The sequence below is a fragment of the Elaeis guineensis genome, chromosome 7 (genome assembly GCF_000442705.2).
Source record: "Elaeis guineensis isolate ETL-2024a chromosome 7, EG11, whole genome shotgun sequence".
Classification (NCBI taxonomy): domain Eukaryota; kingdom Viridiplantae; phylum Streptophyta; class Magnoliopsida; order Arecales; family Arecaceae; genus Elaeis; species Elaeis guineensis.
Window position 1 is genome coordinate 50,119,977 of NC_025999.2, and position 17,434 is coordinate 50,137,410.

Sequence of the window (17,434 nt, forward strand, 5' to 3'; positions counted from 1 at the left end):
GCCTTTTGGCCCAATTTAGTTTCAAGTTTATAATAAAGGATGATTTTTGTGATATCATTATGAATGATACTATAATTATGTATGAATAATTAAGACATGACATATACATAATATCACAGCCTGTTGGTGTAATGTACACAGCCAGTAAACATCTTAAATTAGATAATGTCAATGAATCTTATCTTTAGTATCGTAGGCTTGGTCATGTGAACAAGAGTAGGATTGATAGTGTTGGTGCAAAAATCCACTTGCGCCGGAGAAGCTGGAGTCGAGGAAGTCGCGGTCGCCGCCGGGACCAGCAAAAGAAGTCTAAACCGGAGGTGGGGTTGCTCCGACAAGATCCTCCGACGCTCAAGTCAGTTCTCTGCCTCAACAAGAATGGAGTGCTTGAACGGAGAATTTAGCAGAGTTTTTAGATGAAAGATGAGAGCTTATTGAATAACATATCTGGAGCCCCCTTTTATAGGCGGAGGGGGCAGTAGCCTGACAGCGACATCTGTAACCGTCTGGCAGTGGGCTGCCCAGGGTCAGGCGGAGTTTGCTGCGAAGAGTAGTGGAGTGGACCCGTGGCTATCACCAGGGTGTGCCACGTGGAGTCTGTCGCGGGGAGTGGAGCGGCATCTGTTGTTGCGACTTGCCAGCGGATGGGAGAATCGCGCGGTATCCGTCGCAGGAAGTGGAGCAGGATCGTGGCCGTTATTGTGGCCTGTCAGAGAGTGATGGAACTGCATGAAATCCGCCGCAGGAAGTGGAGCAGGATCGTGGCTGTTATTGTGGCCTGCCAGGAAGTGCAGATCCGTCGGCTGAAGTTCGACAGCGGTCGAAGCTGATGACGGAGTCTGGCTCCCGTAGGAGTCCGGGCGGAGTCCTCCCTGCGGTTGGAGTCGTGGGCGGAGCCCGACTCCATGGGAGTTCGGGCGGAGTCCTCTCGGAGTTGAAGTCGCGAGCGGAGCCCGGCTCCCGTAGGAGTCTGGGCGGAGTCCCCTGTAATCAAAATCAGGTGCGAAGTCCGGCTCCCGTAGGAGTCCGGACGGATCTTACCGGCAGTCGAAGTTGGCGATGAAGCCCAGCTCCCGTGGGAGTCCGGGCGGGGTCCCCCTTGAGGTCGGAGTCGTGGGCGGAGTCCGGCTCCCGTGGGAGTTCGGGCGGAGTCCTCTCGGAGTTGAAGTCGCGGGCGGAGCCCGGCTCCCGTAGGAGTCCGGGCGGAGTCCCCTGCAATCAAAATCAGGTGCGAAGTCTGGCTCCCGTAAGAGTCCGGGTGGAGTCTACTTGCGGTTGAAGTTGTCGGCGGAGTCCGACTCCCGTAGGAGTCCGGACGAAGTCTGTCTGCAGCCGTTGGAGTCGAGGACGAAGCCCGGCTCCCGTAGGAGTCCGGGCGGAGTCTTCCTGCAATTAAAGTCAAAGGCGAAGTCCGGCTCCCGTAGGAGTCCGGACAAGGCTAATCGGCAGTTGATGTTGAGGACGGAGCCCGGCTCCCGTAGGAGTTCGGGCGGAGTCTACTTGCGGTTGAAGTTGTCGGTGGAGTCCAGCTCCTGTAGGAGTCCGGACGAAGTCTGTCTGCAGCCGTTAGAGTTGAGGACGAAGCCCGGCTCCCGTAGGAGTCCGGGCGGAGTCCTCCTGGAGTTGATGCTGCGATCGGAGCCCGGTTCCCGTAGGAGTCCGGGCGAAGTCCTCCTTGAGCTGATTCTGCTGAGGACTTCGACTGTGGATATTTTATACCCAACACCAGTCCCCCTACTTCCGAGTTTGAATTTCGAACGAAGGAAGTACAGAGAGATGGGCACAGCCGAAACCATCCCCTCGAATCCTGCGCACTGCCGCCCCCAGATATTTTGGCATTAAATGTGCGCGTGCTGGAGTCTTTTCGGATCGGGGCGATACGAAGGGACCCTTCGAAATTCTCGCCGGTACACTGGCCCAGGTACGGTGCCATAATGGCCCTGCTGATCCATCAGCCGCTTTTAGCTGCCCGCCGGGGGGAGTGGGACACATGCCGGGTGCGGACTGGCTTGGGGGGATTCGTGATCATTATGGCGCTGGATCCCAGGATTTATTTAAACCCATCCCCCCACCTTTAGGTGCCCTATTCCGTTCCAGAGTTTCTATCAGTGTCTGCCTTCTCTTCGAGAGCCCTGTTTCAGTGGGCATCTTCTCGAGCCGTAGGTGTCTTCCAAATCGTCCCTGTCTTCGTCCCTCTGGTCTCTCAGAGCGATATAGGTTAGTTCCAGCACCTTCAACCTTCTCCCCACCACCTAGGGACTTCTTCTCTGTCATTATTTTTTGCATCCCTCCGAGTTAGTTTTCTGTGGCCTCTCGCCCCCCATCCTGTCCGTCTTCTTAGGGACCTTTAAAGCCCTCCTTCGAAACTACCCGAAATGTCGTCCGGCTCTTCCGCTCCCTGCAGTTCCGGGAGCTCTTCCGCCTCACACCCCCAGGCCCCTGCTCTGTAGACGAACCTGCGTCTGGGGCTGGGCCCCGCCCAATTTTTGCACCGGGCGCCATTCCATGTTCCCTGACCTCGGAGGAACTCCTTCTGATAAGGGTTCAGTATGGAGTTCCTCCGGAGTACTACCTGGAGCTGCCTGGCCCTTCTGACCGGGCCAGCACTCCCCCATCTGGTCGTTTTTGTTTGTACCAAGAAGCATTCCGTGTCGGACTCCGGCTTCTGCTTCCTCCCTTTGTTGTTGCCCTCTTCTGCTTCTTAGACATCTCCTTGGCTTCCGTGGCCCCGAATTCTTTTAGGTTTTTGATAGGATTTCTCTCCCTTTGCCACGTAGTCGAGGTCCAACCGTCCCTCTCCCTGTTTAGGCACTTCTATACTTTCAAGCGCCATCCTTCGACGAAGGATTGGTGGTACTTCTCCCCCCAGTTCGGCAAGAAGGGGTTGCTGAAAGGCACCCCTTCTTCAATCCACAATTGGAAGGGAAAATATCTCTTCGTCCACTGCCCGACCTTGAGACTGGGCCTGCCTCCTTGGGGCTCTCTGAGGGATTCTGTCCGTCGGGCCCCCAGCCTGGGGGAGGATGACCTCCAGGCTGCCCGAAAGCTTCCAGCTTACTCCGCTCCTTCCCTTCCCAATCTTCTGAGGGAGCAATTTTTTTTCAACATCGGCCTGAGTCCCCAGGATCCAGCGAGTATTCGTCTTTTACCTTATCTTCTCTTTTCATGCCTTTCTCCTTTTCCTTTCTCTTTTTACCTCTTCTTCCTTCTCTCTCTTTTTCCCCTCTGTTTCTTTCTTTCTTTCTTCCCCTTTCTTCTCTCTTTTTTTTTTTTTTTTTTTGACTCTTGATTGATTGGTTTGCTTCTTTTTCTTCTTTCCTTTTCTCTCTCTCTTTTTCTCTTTTTCTTCTCTTTTTTTTTTTTTTTTTAGGAATGGACGCCGAAGCAGCGCGGATGCTTGCCAGGGGCCTTAGGGTCCACAAGAGAAAGGGCGCTGCGACCTCCGGATCGGTGAAGAGGGCCTGGGCGAGGAGTCGAGCTTAGCTGCACCCGTCCAGGTGGCCCCGGCCATCGACATTCCCTCGGATGCCGAGCTAATGGCCCCCCGAGCCTCCTCGAGGAGCCCGCCGACTGGGGCCCCCATTTCGGGGGTCCACTCCACAGAGGCGCCCATAGCCGAGAGGAAAAGAAGGAAATCGGTGGCCCGCAAGGCGAGTAGCCGCCGAACTGCTGCGGACGAGTCCCTCTACTCTGAAGAGGGGTCGGAGAATCCCTTCAACGATAGGGACTTGATCAGGCGGCTGATCAACGGCTGCATTCTGCCTGACGTCGTTGAGAGGATCGACCGCACCGATCCTGAGCAGCGGGCCTGGGACTCTTTGGGGTCCTTCCTTTAGGTAAGCGGATCTTCATTTACATGGCTATTCGGCCTTTGTTCTAATTCCCTAGCCGCCCTTGCAGATCGGGCACCAGCTCCTCGCCTATATCGAGGCGGTGAGCCATGCGAGGAGGGACATCCTCCAGGTGGAGGAACGCTGTCAGGCCGAGGTTGCTCGCCTCCAAGCAAAGACGGTCGAAGTAGTCGCCCTCCAGGAGGCCCTGGAAAGAGAGAAACGAGCTCGAGAGGAGGAGAGGCAGACCTTGGAGGAATCGGCGAGAAAGGCGGAGGCCGAGGTCGCCAACTTGGTCGAGCAAACTCCGGTCCTGGTCTCGGAGGCCAGAGTCCTTACGGTAGAGGAATTCAAGGCCTCCGCGGAGATGAGGGACCTGAAGGTCCAATTTGGCCAGGAAGTGTTCATAAAGGGGTTCGAGCTCTGCCAAGAGAAGGTGGCCAGAAAATTTCCAGAGCTCGACCTCAGCTTCCTAGGCAGGAGTCTGAAGACGAGACCGGTCCCTCGCCAGCCGCCACTGCTGTCGCAGCCCCCTTTCGGGGACGCCGAGTTCTCCAACCCCCGCCCCCGAGGTCTGAGACCTCCGATCTTGTACCTTTATTTCGTCGTAATTTTTCTTTTCTGTTTGTCTTCAAAAATCATCCAATCAATAAAGTTGAATTTCTTGTTGCGGATGGCTTCTCCTCCCCCCCTCCTTCTCTCTGTTCTCCTTCCTGCAATGAGTCATGCTTTGACGCTTTTGCCTTCCGATGGCAGTGTCCTGCAGAAGCACTCCCCCTGCCCCTGGGGGTCCCGCTGAAATCGACGATCCAGCGGCTGAAGAAGGAAGTCCTTCACCTACAAAGAAGTTAAAGAAGAAGGAAGGCGAGCTCCGTAGATTGAGGGAAGGTCATTCTGAAGCCACCGCTAAGGCCACCCACTTTCGAAATCTCCACGTAAAGGGGATCATGGAGTATAGCCGTAGGAAGGCGGACTTCACGAAGGAACTCGAGGAATGCAAGAAGAGCGCCAGCGATCGAATTTGGGCCCAGGCCGCCAGGATCAGCGCCCTCAAGGTGGAACTGTCAGCTGCGAAGGGGAAGATCGGCCAGTTGGAGGGAAATTCATCCCGGCCCTTGGCCTGGGTCGACGGTGACCAAGAGTGGTCGAAGAAGGTCTCCGACCTTTAGCAGCAACTTCAGGACGTCGAGGTGAGCCACGACGTGCATCGGGCTAGCTGGCGCAGGCAGGTTGAAGAATATAAAGGGAGGTTCAGGGCGGCGGCCGATGAAGTCGTCCGTCTCCAGAGGCAGCTGGCTAGCAGGGCACACTTACTTCCGCCCGAGATTCTGATGAGCTCCAAGCCCTAAGAGGCACCGTTGAGGGATTTCTGTCTCCCTCGGGAAAAGACAGCTGAGCTGCAACAACTGAAGATCCAACTGGCATACGAGCAGCGGGCCATCGCGGACGCGGAGGTGGAATTCGAGGTCTTGAGGAAGAGGCGTCGAGAGGCGGAGGCCGAGAGCCAGCGACTTCGTCGGGCGCTCCAGGATGCGCTGCAGAAAAGGGGAGAGCTAGAAGAAGAAATTGAGAATCTAAGGCAGTCCTGGTTAAGGGATGGAGTAGATAATTCTAGGTCGGAGGGAGCAGGGCCTCCTTAGAGCTCTTTTCGTCTTTCTATCTTTTCATGTATTTACTTCCCTTTTTGTCGTTTTGCCTTTCTTTCCTTGGCCTTCCGGGCTTTGTAGCGTGTATATTGGAAATGGAATGAAAAGGGCATTTTGTGTTACCTCGTCCGTGCGTTGCACTAAATTGCCGTCCGCCGAACTTTTCTTGTCATTTGACTTGTCTGATGTAGACGTCGTTGGGGGGGCCCCATCGTCGATGCGTTAGCTCGCCTTTCTCGTCATACATGGCCGCAAGCCCGAGCTTGGCCATCCGGGCTCCGCATTATTTCGGGGATGTCGTTGTCTTCCTAACCGGTGTCGAAAGTCTTTTTAGAGGCGGGGGTGTTCGGTAGGAACTCCCCGTTTCAGTTGGGACGAAGTCCTTTAGATCTTTTGGCACGGTTCATCCTTCATCTGTTCCCGTCGTAGTTCGTCATCCTTCCTTTTTAATTTTCCTCCTCTTCTCAGAGTGAGGGCCCTCCTCCTGCTTTTCGCGGGATTGCATAGAAGCGAGGAGGTGCCGCTGAGGGGCATTTTCCTTTCATCCGATCTTATTGGGTGGCCGGGTTTCGCCGCCATCAGCCCTTGCTGCAGAAGTCACGGGTGGAGCCCAGCTCCGTAGGAGTCCGGGTGGGGTCTTCCTTGGCGTCGTGTACGGAGGTCCGGGGTGGAGTCTTCCTTGGCGTCGTGGATGGAGCCTGGCTCCCGTAGGAGTCCGGGCCTTCCACTTTGCTCGAGCCAGGGCGAGGTTCTCCTCCCGTTCCCGACGCGTTAGGGCACTGTAAGGCCTCTCCCCCCATCCGGTCTAAAAGAACCGGGCCTTTGACTTTGCTCATGTCAGGACGAGGTTCTCCTCTTGTTCCTGACATGGCTGTGGGGGCACATTAGGGCGTTGTAAGGCCTCTCCTCCCATCCGTCTAAAAGAACCGGGCCTTTGACTTTGCTCATGTCAGGACGAGGTTCTCCTCCTGTTCCTGACATGGCTGTGGGGGCACATTAGGGCATTGTAAGGCCTCTCCCCCCATCCGTCTAAAAGAACCGGGCCTTTGACTTTGCTCATGTCAGGACGAGGTTCTCCTCCTGTTCTGACATGGCTGTAGGGGCACATTAGGGCGTTGTAAGGCCTCTCCCCCCATCCGGTCTAAAAGAACCGGGCCTTTGACTTTGCTCATGTCAGGACGAGGTTCTCCTCCTGTTCCTGACATGGCTGTGGGGCACATTAGGGCCTGTAAGGCCTCTCCCCCCATCCGGTCTAAAAGAATCGGGCCTTTGACTTTGCTCATGTCAGGACGAGGTTCTCCTCCTGTTCCCGACATGGCTGTGGGGGCACATTAGGGCGTTGTAAGGCCTCTCCCCCATCCGATTTCGAGATAATCGGACTTTCATTTTAGGTATGTTAGGATGGGGTTCTCCCCCATTCCTAACATAACTTTGTTTCAAGCGTTTGGAGGGGTCATATCCAGTCGTAACAAATCCACGCCAGATGGGAAGAGTACGTCAAGTAGAAAGAAATTTAGATTCAAGGTGAAATCGTAAGTGATACATTTACAGATTTTCCAAGTTCCACGTCGGGGTGGTCCGCTCCTCCTTGAGGCCCTCCGGTGATGGAGTCGATGGTCCCGATGGGAGGCCGGTCCCCGGGTTGCTCCTCCCTTCTTGGCGGTTCAGGCTGCGGAAGGGCCCTTGGCCGATCTCCTCTACCCTCAGGCCTGTGTCAGATGAACCTGTCGAGTCGACCTCACGAATGAGCTCCTCGATCTCGTCCTGGAGCTGGATGCATTCCTCTGTGTCATGGCCGTGGTCGCGGTGGTGGAGGCAGAACTTGTTGGGGTTGCGCTTCCCGGGGTGTGTGCGCATCTTCTCCGGCCTAGGGAGCTGCTCCCTGACCTCCATCAATACCTGGGCCTTCGAGGCGTTGAGGGGGGCGTAGTTGCGGAATCTCCCTGGTGGGGAACCCCGACGAACCCCATGATCGGGCTTCTCTGCCTGCACGCCCGGGGTGGAGTATGGGCGCGCTTATGCCCAGGAGGGGATCGAGAACGCAGCCGGGCTTCCTTTGGCCTTTTTTCAATTGCGGCTTGCTCGAGTCTCCCGCTTGCCGCTCCCTCGTCATCTCTTCATCCTTCATTTTGAAGGCTTCTTCCACTTGGGCGTATCCTTCGGCCCGGGCCAGCAAACTAGCAAAATCCCTGGGATACTTCTTCTCCAGGGAGAACAAAAGGTCATTCTTTGAAGGCCACCCTTTATGGCGGCCATTGTGACTGTTTGGTCCAAGTTCCGGACCTCCAGCGTCGCGATGTTGAAGCGGTTGATGTAGGCCGAATGGACTCCCCTTCCCTCTGCTTGATGTTGATGAGGGACTTCGAACCCTTCCGGGGGCCGGCTGCTGACAAAATGGGCCACAAATTGATGGCTCATTTGATCGAAGGAAAAGATGGTATCCGATTTCAAAGTCGAGTACCAGTTCCTTGCCGTTCCCTTCAAGGTGGACGGGAAGGCCCGGCATAGAATGGCATCAGGAGCACCGTGAAGCAGCATCATCATCCGGAAGGCCTCCAGATGATCAACCGGGTCCGAAGTCCCGTCGTAGCTTTCGAACTGGGGAAGCTTGAAGTTTGGCGGGATCGGTTCTTGCATGATCATTTGGGAGAAGGGAGGGTCAGTACAAATATCCTCACCATAAGCAGGAGGCGCATGGCGAGTTCTTCGATCCGCCGGTTCATCTCCTGGAGCCTCCGGTCCAGGAAGTCCTCTCGACTTCGAGTCTCGAGGGTCCTCTGGCAGAATGGGGGCAGGGATCTTCCAGGGGTGGAGTCATGGTCTGATTGAGGGCTCTCTACCCTCGGGTTCATTTTCCCAGGAAGGATGGGGCGGCTGGCCCAGGTGGCCCGCCCCGCCGTCGGATTCTGGTGTTCGGGGATGCCCTTTCCGGGTGTACCGATGCCTGCGGCTGCTGCTGCTGCATAGCTTGCACAGCTTCGGTGAGGCCTCTGACCTGCTGCGCCAGCAGGTCAAACTGCTCCGCACTGACCGCCACCACGGAGGAGGAAGAGGAGGTTGAGAAACAGGAGGGGAGGCCGGAGCCTGAGATCTGGCCGTGGAGGACGTGGACCGTCGCGTGGACGCCTTGCGAGGAGGCATCAAGTATGGATCCCATGGGGGAACAAGGAGTGGGTGTCGGAGGAGACGATCGGGGGTGGCTCCGTTGAATGCTCCTTCAAGAACAAGGGTACTGCGAAGACACAGACCCCTTCCTCTAGCGCCAATCCTGTTGGTGCAAAAATCGCTTGCGCCGGAGAAGCTGGAGTCGAGGAAGTCATGGTCGCCGCCGGGACCTGCAAAAGAAGTCTAAACCGGAGGTGGGGTTGCTCCGGCAAGACCCTCCGACGCTCAAGTCAATTCTCTGCCTCAACAAGAATGGAGTGCTCGAACGGAGAATTTAGTAGAGTTTTTAGATGAAAGATGAGAGCTTATTGAATAACGTATCTGGAGCCCCCTTTTACAGGCAGAGGGGGCAGTAGCCTGACAGCGACATCTGTAACCGTCTGACAGTGGGCTGCCCAGGGTCAGGCGGAGTTTGCTGCGAAGAGTAGTGGAGTGGACCCGTGGCTATCACCAGGGTGTGCCACGTGGAGTCTGTCACGGGGAGTGGAGCGGCGTCTGTTGTCGCGACTTGCCAGCGGATGGGAGAATCGCGCGGTATCCATCGCAGGAAGTGGAGCAGGATCGTGGCCGTTATTGTGGCCTGTCAGGGAGTGATGGAGCTGCGTGAAATCCACCGCAGGAAGTGGAGCAGGATCGTGGCCGTTATTGTGGCCTGCCAGGGAGTGCAGATCCGTCGGCTGAAGTTCGGCAGCGGTCGGAGCTGATGACGGAGTCTGGCTCCCGTAGGAGTCCGGGCGGAGTCCTCCCTGCGGTTGGAGTCGTGGGCGGAGCCCGACTCCCGTGGGAGTCCGGGCGGAGTCCTCTCGGAGTTGAAGTCGCGGGCGGAGCCCGGCTCCCATAGGAGTCCGGGCGGAGTCCCCTGCAATCAAAATCAGGTGCGAAGTCCGGCTCCCGTAGGAGTCCGAACGGATCTTACCGGCAGTCGAAGTTGGCGACGAAGCCCGACTCCCGTGGGAGTCCGGGCGGGGTCCCCCTTGAGGTCGGAGTCGTGGGTGGAGTCTGGCTCTCGTGGGAGTCCGGGCGGAGTCCTCTCGGAGTTGAAGTCATGGGCGGAGCCCAGCTCCCATAGGAGTCCGGGCGGAGTCCCCTGCAATCAAAATCAGGTGCGAAGTCCGGCTCCCGTAAGAGTCCGGGCGGAGTCTACTTGCGGTTGAAGTTGTCGGCGGAGTCTGGCTCCCGTAGGAGTCCGGACGAAGTCTGTCTGCAGCCGTTGGAGTCGAGGACGAAGCCCGGCTCCCGTAGGAGTCCGGGCGGAGTCTTCCTGCAATTAAAATCAAAGGCGAAGTCCGGTTCCCGTAGGAGTTCGGACAAGGCTAACCGACAGTTGATGTTGAGGACGAAGCCCGGCTCCCGTAGGAGTTCGGGCGGAGTCTACTTGCGGTTGAAGTTGTCAGTGGAGTCTGGCTCTCGTAGGAGTCCGGACGAAGTCTGTCTGCAGCCGTTGGAGTTGAGGACGAAGCCCAGCTCCCATAGGAGTCCGGGCAGAGTCCTCCTGGAGTTGATGCTGCGATCGGAGCCCGGTTCTGTAGGAGTCCGGGCGAAGTCCTCCTTGAGCTGATTCTACTGAGGACTTCGGCTGTGGGTATTTTATACTCAACAGATAGGTTGATCAAGGAATGTATCCTTGAAATAGATGATTGTGAATCATTACCTACCCGCAAATTTATCTACTAGATAAGATGATTAAGTCACATTTTAAGAAAAAAGGTGAAAGAGCCAATGATGTCCTAGATCTAATACGTACTGATGTATGCGAACCTATGAACATAAGTACCAGAAGAGGATACTACTACTTTATTATGTTTACGAATGACTTATCGAGATATGGGTATGTCTATCTTATGAAGCATAAGCCCGAATCATTTGACATATTCAAACAATTCCATACTAAAGTAGAAAAATAGACTGAAAAGAGTATTAAAACCCTTCGATCAGATCGAGAAGGTGAATACCTCATCAGTGACTTCTTGACATATCTGAAAGAGAATAGGATTCTCTCATAATAGATCCCTCCTAGAATATCACAACATAATGGGATGTTTGAAAGGAGGAATCGAACCTTGTTAGACATGGTTCGATCCATGATGGGCTTTGTGAGTTTGCCAATCTTTTTTTGAAGATATGCTTTAGAAACTGCCTACTACATTTTGAATAAGGTATCGAGTAAGTCTATTCATCTAAATAAGATATGGACTGGGTGTGAGCTAGTGCTCTCGCACCTTAGGATCTGGAGGTGTCCAACTTATGTCAAGCATTTAAAGACAGATAAGCTTGGACCTGAGTTCAATAGATGCTTGTTTGTAGAGTATCCAAAGAAAACTAAAGGGTACTACTTCTGCCTCACTGCAGAGCAAAAGGTGTTTGTCAGCAGCAAGGTAGTCTTTCTGAAAAAAGAGTTCCTTAGAAAAGGAGCTAATGAAAGAATAATGCCCAACAAGCCAATAGCATATGGGATGTGATGGGATATTTTTCTATAATTTATCTTCCAAACTCATGTAATTGACATTGTTATTTAATAAAATAGATTTTTTGATTCATTATATGCTGCATCTTATTATTATTTTTAAGATTATAATGAACCCCATAGATTGGGCAATGATTTTAGAGCTATGATGAGATCATACCGATGAGACCTAAATTCTTGATAGCTATAACCTAAAATATTTCCAGTCATTGATTCCTTGAGTCGGAGATCAATGATACTGATAAGACTGGTATGTCCTATGCATTGAAAAATATATCCTAAAGCCAATCATCTAGGTTATAGATGATTGTGCTCTATATATGTATTTGAATTATAAAATGATAAATGTTATCTGACAGATTTATCATAAGGAATATATCTTTCTAAATAGAACTCATATGTTATGATGAAGTCCTTATAGGTACTTTCAAAATGATAAAAGAGGATTTGTCATGTGGTTCTTAAATTATTACAAAGATGATAATTGTATCAAATGCAGGTTGTTGTATGCCATATTAGTTAGTTGTCATCTTAACCAAGGCATGTAGTGACACAGGTATAGCATACAGATAAAATATAGGAGTACATTTCACTAAGCGTGACCACCTCTGGGGTACTTTGCTATCAAGGGTTGCTCTGATAGGATATGGGTATATGTGTCCCTCTGATCTGAAGCTGCCTCAGTGACTTACAAACAACTCACTGTGCTTTGGTGTTAGACTATCCAAATTTTTAATTTGATGATGAAAGATTTTTAGATATAGTCAAATACTTAGAAAGTCTGAGTGTGAGTCAAGATAGGATTAACCGCTCTAAGTAAAATTGAAGATGATGCATCATTGTGTTTTAATTCGACAAAACTCTGACCAGAATAGTCCTAGTGAGGGGTCATAGAATTTTTGAGGTTGAGATACCATGTGAACCATTCATCTTGGATTGATAGTTTAATCTTAAGTCATTCTTGAGCATCGAGAGTCAAAAGGATGAAGTATATGATAACTATATCCACAGGTGTTTTAGAGTATTTCTGGACATACATTTGGCCTATCCAGATATCGAAAAATATTGCTAGATGGTAGCTTCGATTAGTATAGAAATTGGATCCTATGCTATCACCTTAGGTTCGAACCTATGGGGTCACATACATAGAAGTACCTGTTTGATCAAATGGCTAATCGATGATTCTGAATTGTTGAAAGATTTGATTATCAATGTGATTGATGATTAATCCTGTGCAAAGATTGTAATAAAAAATTTACTAATAATTGATAAATTAGAAGATTAATTAATTAACAATATGATTGTTATTGACTCAATTTAATTGAGCAATGGGGATTGGATCAAATCTAATTGAATTAAATTCAGTTATGCTTGCTTTGGATTGATTGGATGTAGCCTTATTGGATAATAGGGCTTGTTTCAATTGATCTTAGGGATACAAATCAAATATTGAGTTGAATAGGATTCAATTTAGTTTGATATAGACTTTGATTCGATCAAACCCTATTAGATAATAGGGTTGATTGGAACAAGCCCTATTATCAAATGCTTCCCTGAAATTATCTAAGAATTAATCTCTGGATCAATGGAGTTTTATTCTAACTAATTCTCTAATTGGATTGGGGCCTAATTGGTTTCATAATTGGACTAGGACCTAATTAGTTAGTTTGTTATAATTAATTTTTAAATTATTTAAGATTGGGTCCAAGAATTAGTTAGAATTAGAATAAGATTCTTGAGTCCTATTTGGAATAAGACTTAACCAACTCCTAAACCCATCTATTTAAGATTCTTCATGCCACAACTCCCTTTCACCGTGAGATTTCCACGCCCCAACTAAGAACCATGTTCTTCCTCTCATCCATAAGAAAAAATGGGCATTTCCCCCCCTTCTTGTCATCAACAAGAAAGGAGGGGCATCCAAAAGGAGGGGCGTCCAACTCAGAGGGGCGTCCAAGAGTTGGACGCCCCCCCCCATATCCCATACATCTAGGCTTCCTTCTCAATCTCTTTTGAAGAAATTTTGTAAAGCTCTTACCATTGATTCTTAGGCATCAAAAAGAGGCTCCTTTGCTGATTTTATAGTAGAAAATTGGAGAAGAAAGGTTCTTCCCAATGAGAGAAAGAGAAGAAAGAAGAAGGGTCTTCTTTCTAGTGCACAGCTTTGGAGAAGGAGTTCTTCCTCTATTTTTTTATTTTTTTAGAATTAAAATCATATTGTATCTAATTTTTAACATGAAAAATTAGAGAAAAAATATTTAAAAAATCTGGTTGGCTATTTCGGACTTCTTAGAGTTCTAGATCAAAGAGAAAATAGGAGAAGAAGAGAGAAGAACGGTTCTTCTCTTGGGTCTTTCTTTTGGATTCCTTTGGAGCTTAAAATTTCATATTATTTTTTATATAAAAAATTAGATTAGATCTAATTTTTATCATAAAAAATTAAATAAAAAAAGTTCTTCTTAAAGGTATGAAAGGAATAGAGAAAGGTTCTCTCTTGTAAGTGGGAGAATTGAGAAGAAAGGATTCTTCTTTTGATCTCTATCATAGAGATTTGATGTGTGGATCTAAAAAGAAAAGGAGAGGATTTCTTTGTTCTTTATCTACTTCATGTTCTTCTTAGATCAGTCAAAGCATGGTGTCTTCATGAGCTAGCACTCCCAGAGAGATCGATCAGCACAAGGGCTTTGTATGGATACCTGTAGAGGTTGGATACGTGTGCAGCTGCTTAGCATCATGAAGAATCAACTACTATGGATTTTGAATATGATGATCTGCTACCCATACTAAGGTATAGAGTTTTAAACTCAATTCATATTTAGATATGATCTAAACATAATTTAGATATGATCTGATTTGATATAGATGTGATCTATACTTCTAAATTTTAGATTTCAGATTTACATACATGCATATTAGTTTATGTCATAGATTATGTATGATAGTTTTATATTTGATCTACATATATATTCTAGATTAAATTATTTAATTTATGTATATTTCATTGTAAAAATTTTAAAAATGCATGCACAAAACCACCACGCTATTGGGATGCGTAGGTGATTTCATGTATGTATTTTGAAATTTTTTCAAAAAAATTACAGTGGAAGACAACTAGTTAATCAAATTAATCTAATATATATATGATCTAATCATCAAATCAATCAACTCTAAGATCTATGATATGTTATGTTGCATATAAAATCTGAAATAATCCGAAGATAAAATCAGTATGCATGCATGTGAGCAGTAGATCACATCTACTTCTAATCTGAGTTCAGAACTCCATACCTGATCACAGGTCAATGATCTTCACTACTGAGAGATATGATAGAGAGGATCTTTACTGGTTGCTCACAACTGCACATGCATCCGACCTCTACAAAATGTCCACTCGAAGTCTTGATCTGATCGGGCTTCTCAAGAGTGCTAGCTTGTGCAAAGACATTCTTCTTGACTGATCTAGATCTTTTTTTCAAATCTCTAAAATTTTTTTAAAGGTTGAAATAGACTTCTAGAGGAGATAAAGAGGTAGAAGAAAGATAAAGAAGAAAATATTTTTTTTTTAATTTATTCTCTCTTCTCAAACCCTTAGAACCAAAAATCTGAAATTCAAGTTTTTACGCACACCCCAAGAGAGAGGACCCTCCTCTCTATTTCTCACACCATGAACTATGTCTAAACTTCTACCATATGAAGAGCTCTCTTTTGATATCTTACACACATAAAAGAAACCACAAAAGCCCTTTTTATAGGCATGTAAGGAGGTCGGGTGAAGAGTTCTAGTGATCTTGGACTCTTATAGGATTCCGCCTCCCTTCACAACTCTACATCTCAAAACATATCAAAAAATATGAGACACTACTTTATATATTTTTTTATGGTAAATCTATATCTGATCTTTCACAAAAAATCTCCTCAAAATATTATACATATAAAGAGAAATAAATTTATTGGCATGGAGAGGTTGATCTGGATGAGAAAGGATTCTCCTAATAAGGAATATTTTAAAATCTAATTTTAAAACCTTTTTTTTATCAAATCTAATTCATATTTGGATGTAAGATAGATAAGGAAAAGAACTCTTTAGTGTAAAAAAATCTCATATAAAACAATTTTATGTGTAGAGATATATTGCATGCAAACTGGGTTGGCATAGGGAGAAGAGTCCTATTCCAATAAGGACTCCTAATTTTTTATTTGAATCCAAACCAAATCACATCTGATTTAGCCCAAATAAAATATATGAAACCCAATCTAATTAAGTTCATAAATTTTTAATCAAATCTTAATCAAATTAAAAATTGATTGAACCAAAGTCCTGATCAAATTAGGGATAATTCTCTATTAGTGATTAGGTCATCTCATAACATAATAGAGTCAAACATAATTAAATTTAATTCAATTAGATTTTATTTAATCTTCTTTACTCAATCAAATTGAGCTAATCAATAATTTAATTACTAATTAATCTTTCATTAATTCATTAATATTTGGTGAATTAATTTATTGTAATTTTACATAAGGTTAACCATCAATCGAATTAATGATTAAGCCCTTGAATGATTTTCAATCGTTGATCAGCCACATGATCCGTCAGAAATTTCTTTTGAGTGTGGTTCGAACCTAAGTCGGTAGTACAAAAATATTTTTTTGAACCAATTAATGTAACCATCTAGCAATGGTGACCTGACGTCCAGATAGATCGAATGATGACGAGCAACATTCAAGAACCTATTGGCATGTGGTTACCGTATAATTCATTCCTTTGATCCTAATGCTCGAGGACGATTAAGAATTTAACTGTCAATCTTAGATAAATCATCTACATTATATTTCAATCTTTTTCAAATCTATCACATGGATTATCCGGATCTAATTTTGCTAAATTGAAATACACTGATGCATATCTCCTACTAATTCGAAGGGATCAATCCCATCTTGACTCACGCACTGACTTGACAAGTACTTGATTGTACTCAAAAACTTTTCATCATTGAATTAAAAACTCAGTTAGTCTGACACTAAAGTACAGTAATTTGCTTGTAAATCATCATGGTGATCTCAGATCAGAGAGACACTTATATCCATATCCTTTGTGAGCTATCCTTGACAGCAGAGTGCTCTGCAGTTGGTCACGTTCAGTGACGATATACTCCTACATCTCATCTATATACCATACCAGTGTCTCCATACCATTTGGTTACGAGAACAACCAACACATATGGCACACAACGACCTACACTTAATATCACTATCATCCTAGTATGTTTGATCGCGAACCAATTTAAGGACTACGCAATAAATCCTCCTTTATCGATCAAAGTAGTCCTAAGGACTTCATCACAACATAGGAGTTCATTAGAAGATGTATCTTTGTGATAAAAAATATCAAATAACTTTTATTATTTATCAATTCATATACATTCATAATTAGTACAATCATCAAACGATTGGCTTTAGAACATAATTTCCAACAACTTCCACTTGGACTAAAGCCAATCAATATAGTATCATATACCCATCTTTGATTTATCATCTCAAAATTCTTAGATATCAAGGCTTTAGCAAATGAGTTGGTCACATTCTCCTTTCCATCGATCTTCTAAAGATTGACGTCACCTTAACAGATTTTTTGAATAAGGTGATAGCAATGTAAAATACCTGGTAAGCTAATGGGACTTTGGCTCCTTTGCATGAGCTATGGCTCCGATGCTGTATAATATAGTAGGACCATCATCGGAGGGTGCCACTCTTAGCTTACTAGTGAACCTGTACAATCATATAGCTTCCTTGCAAGCATCGAATGCTGCAATGCATTCTACCTCGCAATTGAATTTGGCTATTGTTGCCCAGCTATGCAACCCAAGAGGGGGGGTGAATTGGGTTTCTAAAAATTTTAAGCCCAACAGATAACTTATGAAGAATAAAACAATGGCTTTAAATCAATATTAATTAACTAAAACAGTATTGCAAGGATATAATAAAGAAATAAGATAAAGCGATAAAGCACACCACAAACACAAGGATTTATAGTGGTTCGGTGCTAACCTTGCACCTACGTCCACTCCCCAAGATCCCACTTGGGAATTTTAATCCACTATCCTTTGTATTCAACCCGAATACAAAACGTCGGAAACTCCGACACTAGCTATCCCAAGCTAGAATACAGGACGTCGGAAACTCCGACCCTAGCTATCCCAAGCTAGAACACTTGTTTCCCGGGTACAAGCAAACCCAAAACACTCCGATTTCAGGTTCGGATCAACCTTTCCTTGTTTTGGAAATCCTTCAAAAACAAGAGCAAAAACTCACAAAGAGTAAGAATATTT